The sequence below is a fragment of the Cetorhinus maximus genome, chromosome 21 (assembly GCF_964194155.1).
Source record: "Cetorhinus maximus chromosome 21, sCetMax3.hap1.1, whole genome shotgun sequence".
NCBI lineage: Eukaryota > Metazoa > Chordata > Chondrichthyes > Lamniformes > Cetorhinidae > Cetorhinus > Cetorhinus maximus.
The window spans coordinates 27183935-27191481 of NC_135899.1; the positions used below are offsets into that span (position 1 = coordinate 27183935).

Below are 7547 nucleotides of genomic sequence, written 5' to 3' on the forward strand. Positions count from 1 at the left end.
ACTGAGATTCGGTGATTGAGTGGTGGACTGAGAGTCGGTGAGTGAGGGGGGGGACTGAGAGTCGGTGAGTGAGGGGGGGACTGAGAGTCGGTGAGTGAGGGGGGGACTGAGAGACGTTGAGTGGGGGGGTCTGGGAGTCGGTGAGTGAGGGGGGGACTGAGAGTCGGTGAGTGAGGGGGGACTGAGAGTTGTTGAGGGGGGGACTGAGAGTCGGCGAGTGAGGGAGGGACTGAAAGTCGGTGAGTGAGGGGGGGACTGAAAGTCGGTGAGTGAGGGGGGGACTGAGAGTCGATGAGTGAGGGGGGGTCTGAGGGTCGGAGAGTGAGAGAGTGTGAGGGTTGGTGAATGAGGGTGTGTGAGGGTCGGTGAGTGAGGTGGGTCTGAGGGTCGGTAAGTGAGGGGGTCTGAGTGTCGGTGAGGGCGGGGGTCTGAGGGTTGCGTGAGTGAGGGGGTGTGAGGGTCGCTGAGAGTCGGTGAGTGAGGGTGTCTGAGGGTAGGTGAGTGAGTGGGGACTGAGCGTCGGTGAGTGAGGGGGTCTGAGGGTCAGTGAGTGAGGGGGTGTGAGGGGTGGTGACTGAGGGGGTGTAAGGTTCGGTGAGTGAGGGGGTGTGAGGGTCGGTGAGTGAGGGGGTGTGAGGGTCAGTGAGTGACGGGCTGTGAGGGTCGATGAGTGAGGGAGTGTGAGTGTCGGTGAGTGAGGGCGTATGAGGGTCGGTGAGTGAGGGGGTGTGAGGGTCGGTGAGTGAGGGGTTGTGAGGGTCGGTGAGTGAGGGGGTGTGAGGGTCGGTGAGTGAGGGGGTGTGAGCGTCGGTGACTGAGGGGCTGTGAGGGTCAGTGACTGAGGGGGTGTGAGGGTCAGTGAGTGAGGCGGTCTGAGGGTCGGTGAGTGAGCGGGTGTGAGGGTCGGTGAGTGAGGGGCTGTGAGGGTTGGTGAGTGAGGGGGTGAAAGGGATGGTGAGTGAGGGGGTCTGAGGGTCGGTGAGTGAGGGGGTGTGAGGGTCGGTGAGTGAGGGGGTGTGAGGGTCGGTGAGTGAGGGGCTGTGAGGGTCGGTGAGCGAGAGGTTGTGAGGGATGGTGAGTGAGGGGGTGTGAGGGATGTTGAGTGAGGGGGTGTGAGGGTCGGTGAGTGAGGGGGTGTGAGGGTCGGTGAGTGAGGGGTTGTGAGGGTGGATGAGTGAGGGGGTGTGAGGGTCGGTGAGTGAGGGGGTGTCAGGGTCGGTGAGTGAGGGGGTGTGAGGGTCGGTGAGTGAGGAGGTGTGAGGGTCGGTGAGTAAGGGGGTGTGAGAGTCGGTGAGTGAGGGGGTGTGAGGGTCGGTGAGTGAGGGGGTGTGAGAGTCGGGGAGTGAGGGTGTCTGAGGGTAGGTGAGTGAGTGGGGACTGAGAGTCGGTGAGTGAGGGGGTCTGAGGGTCAGTGAGTGAGGGGGTGTGAGGGGTGGTGACTGAGGGGGTGTAAGGTTCGGTGAGTGAGGGGGTGTGAGGGTCGGTGAGTGAGGGGGTGTGAGGGTCAGTGAGTGACGGGCTGTGAGGGTCGATGAGTGAGGGAGTGTGAGTGTCGGTGAGTGAGGGCGTATGAGGGTCGGTGAGTGAGGGGGTGTGAGGGTCGGTGAGTGAGGGGTTGTGAGGGTCGGTGAGTGAGGGGGTGTGAGGGTCGGTGAGTGAGGGGGTGTGAGCGTCGGTGACTGAGGGGCTGTGAGGGTCAGTGACTGAGGGGGTGTGAGGGTCAGTGAGTGAGGCGGTCTGAGGGTCGGTGAGTGAGCGGGTGTGAGGGTCGGTGAGTGAGGGGCTGTGAGGGTTGGTGAGTGAGGGGGTGAAAGGGATGGTGAGTGAGGGGGTCTGAGGGTCGGTGAGTGAGGGGGTGTGAGGGTCGGTGAGTGAGGGGGTGTGAGGGTCGGTGAGTGAGGGGCTGTGAGGGTCGGTGAGCGAGAGGTTGTGAGGGATGGTGAGTGAGGGGGTGTGAGGGATGTTGAGTGAGGGGGTGTGAGGGTCGGTGAGTGAGGGGGTGTGAGGGTCGGTGAGTGAGGGGTTGTGAGGGTGGATGAGTGAGGGGTTGTGAGGGTGGATGAGTGAGGGGGTGTGAGGGTCGGTGAGTGAGGGGGTGTCAGGGTCGGTGAGTGAGGGGGTGTGAGGGTCGGTGAGTGAGGAGGTGTGAGGGTCGGTGAGTAAGGGGGTGTGAGAGTCGGTGAGTGAGGGGGTGTGAGGGTCGGTGAGTGAGGGGGTGTGAGAGTCGGGGAGTGAGGGTGTCTGAGGGTAGGTGAGTGAGTGGGGACTGAGAGTCGGTGAGTGAGGGGGTCTGAGGGTCAGTGAGTGAGGGGGTGTGAGGGGTGGTGACTGAGGGGGTGTAAGGTTCGGTGAGTGAGGGGGTGTGAGGGTCGGTGAGTGAGGGGGTGTGAGGGTCAGTGAGTGACGGGCTGTGAGGGTCGATGAGTGAGGGAGTGTGTGTGTCGGTGAGTGAGGGCGTATGAGGGTCGGTGAGTGAGGGGGTGTGAGGGTCGGTGAGTGAGGGGTTGTGAGGGTCGGTGAGTGAGGGGGTGTGAGGGTCGGTGAGTGAGGGGGTGTGAGCGTCGGTGACTGAGGGGCTGTGAGGGTCAGTGACTGAGGGGGTGTGAGGGTCAGTGAGTGAGGCGGTCTGAGGGTCGGTGAGTGAGCGGGTGTGAGGGTCGGTGAGTGAGGGGGTGTGAGGGTCGGTGAGTGAGGGGGTGTGAGAGTCGGTGAGTGAGGGGGTGTGAGAGTCGGTGAGTGAGGGGGTGTGAGGGTCGGTGAGTGAGGGGGTGTGAGGGTCGGTGAGTGAGAGGGTGTGAGGGTCGGTGAGTGAGGGGGTGTGAGGGTCGGTGAGTGAGGGGGTGTGAGGGTCGGTGAGTGAGGGGGTGTCAGGGTCGGCGAGTGAGGGGGTGTGAGGGTCGGTGAGTGAGGGGGTGTGAGGGTCGGTGAGTGACAGGGTGTGAGGGTCGGTGAATGAGGGGGTGAGAGGGTCGGTGAGTGAGGGGGTGTGAGGGTCGGTGAGTGAGGGGGTGTGGGGGTCGGTGAGTGAGGGGTTGTGAGGGTCGGTGAGTGAGGGGGTGTGAGGGTCGGTGAGTGAGGGGGTGTGAGGGTGGGTGAGTGAGGGGGTGTGAGGGTCGGTGAGTGAGGGGGTGTGAGGGTCAGTGAGCGAGGGGGTGTGAGGGTCGGTGAGTGAGGAGGTGTGAGAGTCAGTGAGTGAGGGGGTGTGAGGGTCGGTGAGCGAGGGGGTGTGAGGGTCGGTGAGTGAGGGGGTGTGAGAGTCGGTGAGTGAGGGGGTGTGAGAGTCGGTGAGTGAGGGGATGTGAGGGTCGGTGAGTGAGGGGGTGTGGGTGTCGGTGAGTGAGGGGGTGTGAGGGTCGGTGAGTGAGGGGGTGTGAGGGTCGGTGAGTGAGTGGGTGTGAGGGTCGGTGAGTGAGGGGGTGTGAGGGGTGTTGAGTGAGAGGTTGACTGGGAGTCGGTGAATGGGTTGCTGCCTGGGACTCTCTATCTTGAGGTTCTTGTACCGACTCCCCTTTCTTTCTCTCTCAGTTGCCCCCGTCGTGTTCTTCACCCGTCTGGGTGATTCTAACCTGCTGTCCTGTGTCGTCACCGGGTTTTACCCTCAGGCTATCGAGGTGACTCTGTGGAGAGACGGAGTGTTGATCGATGAGACCCTGTCCACTGGGATTTTACCCAATCACAACAGGACCTACCAGATCCGGAAATGGATGGAGTTTGATCCGGAGGATCTGGCTGAGTATTCCTGTCGGGTGGAACACAGCGGGCTGAATGAGACACTGATGGTGATTTATGGTAAGACCATCTCACTCAGCTTCAGGCCAAGGCAACAAGGTGGAGGGTCAGTGCTGAGCTGTCAGCCCAGGACTGGCTGAGGCCCAGAATAGAGTGTATACTCGGAGATTATGGATCGAGGACCTGGTGTATCCTGAAATATTATTGTAAGACAGGGCCTGCTGTATCCTGGGACATTACAGTGAGAGAGCGCCTGGTAAGTGTATCATGGGATATTACATTGCAATAGGGCACAGTGTATACTCAGTTATTACGGACCAAAGAGCTGGTGTATCATAGAATATTATGGTACAACAGGACCCAGTGTATCCTAAGAAATTACAGTATAACAAGGCCCAGTATATCTTGGGATATTATAATGGGACAGGGTCCCTTTTATCCTGGGATATTCTAGTACCCACTGTATCCTGGGGCATTATGGTGTAATAATACCTGATGTATCCTGGGATATTACAGTACAACAGGGCCTGGTGTATGCTAGGATATTACAGTATGACAGGACCCAGTGTATCCTGGCATATTGCAGTATGACAGTGCACTGCATATTTTGGGCTATTACATTGACAGGGCTTGATTTATCCGGTGATATTACAGTACAAGAGTGCTGGTGCATCCTGGACTAATCTAGTACAAAATGAGCCATTCTACCCTGTGCTATTACAGGGCCCAGTATATTCTGGGATAATGCAGTGCAAGAACTACCTAGTTTATCCTGGGATATTACAGTGGCAACCTGGTTTATCTTGCATTATTACAGGATGACGGGTCCACTGTTTTCTGGGCTATTACAGTGCGAGGACTTGGTGTATCCTTCTCTATTACAGTACAACAGCACATGGCTTAATCTGCAATATTACAGAAAGACAAGGCCTAGTGTATTCTGGGATATTACTGAACAAGAGGGCCAGGTGTATCCTGGGGATATTACAGTGCGAATGGCTCGGTGTATCCTAGGACTCTAGAGTGTGAGAGGATACGGTTTATCCTGGGATGTTACTGTACAACGGGGCCCTGTATGTCCTGGGATATTACAGTGTGATAGGATTGGGTTTATCCTGTGATATTACAGTAGGACAGAGCCCAGTGTATCTTGGAATATTACAGCATGGCACAGCCCAGTGTATCTTGGGATATTTGAATGCGACCGGGCCCGGTGTATCCTGGGATTTTACAGTACGATAGAAGCAGGTGTATTCTGGGATATTACAGGCAACAGGGCTCAGTGTGTCCTAGGCTATTGTTTGACTGGGTCCAATGTCCAATGCGATATTCAAGGACAACATGACCTAAGTACGTTAAGTAAATTGGGCTTATATTCTCTGGAGGTTAGAAGAGTAAGTGGTGATCTCGTTGAAACCCTAGAAAATTCTGAGGGTCTTGATAGGGTGGACACTGAGAGATTGTTTCCACTGGTCAGGGAGTCTAAAACACCAGAGGGCACAGTCTCAGGATAAGGGGCTGATCGTTTAGGACTGAGATGAGGACATATTTCTTCACTCCAAAGGTTGTGAAACTTTGGAATTCTCTACCCCAGAGGGTTGTGGATGCTGTATCATTGAATACATTTAAGTCTGGGGTAGATGGATTTTTGGCATCTTAGGGAATGAAGGGATGTGGGGAGCAGGCAGGTAAATGGAGTTAAAGCCCAAGATCGGCCATGATCGTATTGAATGGAGAAGCAGGCTCGATGGGCCACATGGGGTATTACCCATATAGCAGGGCCTGGTGTATTCTAGAATATTACAATATGATAGAGCCCCGTGAATCCTTCGGTATTAGAGTGCGAAAGGGCCTGAAATATCCTGGGACATTACAGTATGACAAGGCCTGCTTTATCCTCGATATTACAGTCGCATAGGGCCCCGTGCATGCTGCGATATTACAGTTTGATGACCCAGTGTATCCTTGGATATTACAGTGTACCAGTATATTCTGGGATATTACAGTACAAGAGGCCCCAGTTTAATCCTAAAATATTACGGTAAGACAGGGCCCAGTATATTCCGGGATATTAAGGTGCCACAGAAACCAAGGTATCCTGAAACATTACAGCACGACAGGGGCCAGGGTATCATGGAATATTACATTACAAGTGCAGCCAATGGCTGCACCTGTGGAAAACCAGAGATCTCGCAAATCCCAGCGTTCTTGCTTCCTGGCTTTCCTGATCCTGGGAGAAATGCACAAAGTTCTATGCCTTCACGAAGTGGCATCCATGACGTCCTGGAGACACTTGTGCTGGAGGGTTGTGAGATCCCACACAGGTCACCTATGACCCCTGGAAGGAGTCATTGGCATAAACATTGACTGCTGCGGCCACTTTCACAGCCCTATGGTGCCAAATCCTGCAGCAGGTGGCCTGTGTGACTGACCAGTTCCCTAGACATGCGCAGTCTTCAGTGACACTGGTTCTTGGTCATCTGCAGGAATGACAGGCACCATCTATAGACGCTGGGTCTAGTGAGGCGCCTACGAGTGGATCTACAGCTGCATGCGCAGCAGGCCCTGCCGCTCCTTCACCTTGAAGGAGGTGCTCCTTCCTTTGCCAAGCCAGGCGCCTCCACAGCTTTCTTCTCTGCTCCCTGTAAGCCAAGAGGCAGACCGCTAAATCACCAGTCTTCATGATCCTGATGTTCTCCTCCTGCAGGATCAAAGAGAGAGACAAGTGGGTTAGCATAGGTGTACTAAGAACCTCTCTTGGTTAAGTCTGAAGGCTCCTTCACACATGCAGGAGAGTGCTGGCCACCACTTGGATGGTCAGTGTGTAGTGCACTCATTAGCTGTCCAAAACCCCACCCATCTCTGCTCCACTCCACTTGACCGATTGGCAACAGCTTCAGCTGCTGGACTGCATGCTGTGCTCTCTGCTCAGACGCAGGCATTCCCCTAACCCACACTGCAAGGCTGCACTGTTAGCTTGAAGCATAATGGATACTGGTCCAAACCTCAAAGACATTGCAAGGGGATGTGAGCACCTCCGCCACTGATTGCACATGGTCACCTTTCACAAAGGGTTTGTACAACTTGTCCGGTTGGCCAATTGCTCCGCTGCCCCCTAAAACCCACATTAATTTGCAGTCTGAGCCCAAGGGGTGAAAAGTTCTGGAGCAATTGGTGGCATCTTGGTGCTTTCGCGTTGCTTGAGTGGGCAGAAAAGCTTCAGAGGCCCGACTCCAAGCATATTGACGGAACTGCTGCTGAACGGCCTCAGCTGCGGAAGAATGCTCATTTCAGACAAGCCTTTCCAAGTGCGTGGCCACTAACACCCCCCCTCCCCCCCCCCGCTTCCCATTGGGATGCGCTTGAGTATTTCCTTCAGTCTGTGCTGCCTTCCCACCCCCCACCACCCCCTCAGCCTGACCCACCCTGGAGCCTTTGCCCTGGCACAGGTACTGAAAGCCAGCCAGGAAAAAGGGGTTTACCTGTGCCACCACCCCCGCAAATGCGCAGCTCTTCTTCCTTGATGTCCTACAAGCAGTGCTCGCGAGCGCAGCACAAGGGTTGTGTGCGCTCACCTCCGAGTTCCCCTCGAAGTTCATGTCGCCAGGCACACGCCTTTTAAAGGCAGTCGTGAAACACGCCATTCTGAAGTCACGCCAACGTAGGCAGTAAATGTGACGCGGGTTGGGGGGGGAATGATTCCAGCGAGTAGGGATTATCATTAGATGGAAATGTATTAAAACGACGCTCCCGACGTGTGGAGGTGGGAAATGCGGCCCGCCATTGACAGGTGGAGCGGACGATTGCAAGCTGCTTTT

The 7547-nt window shown here is 55.9% G+C and overlaps 1 pseudogene; it reads left to right on the plus strand.

Annotated features, from left to right (window-relative positions):
* LOC144695544 (major histocompatibility complex class I-related protein 1-like) overlaps positions 1 to 3869 on the plus strand; it is a 112140-nt pseudogene extending 108271 nt beyond the window's left edge.
* Positions 3870 to 7547: the final 3678 nt, after the last annotated feature.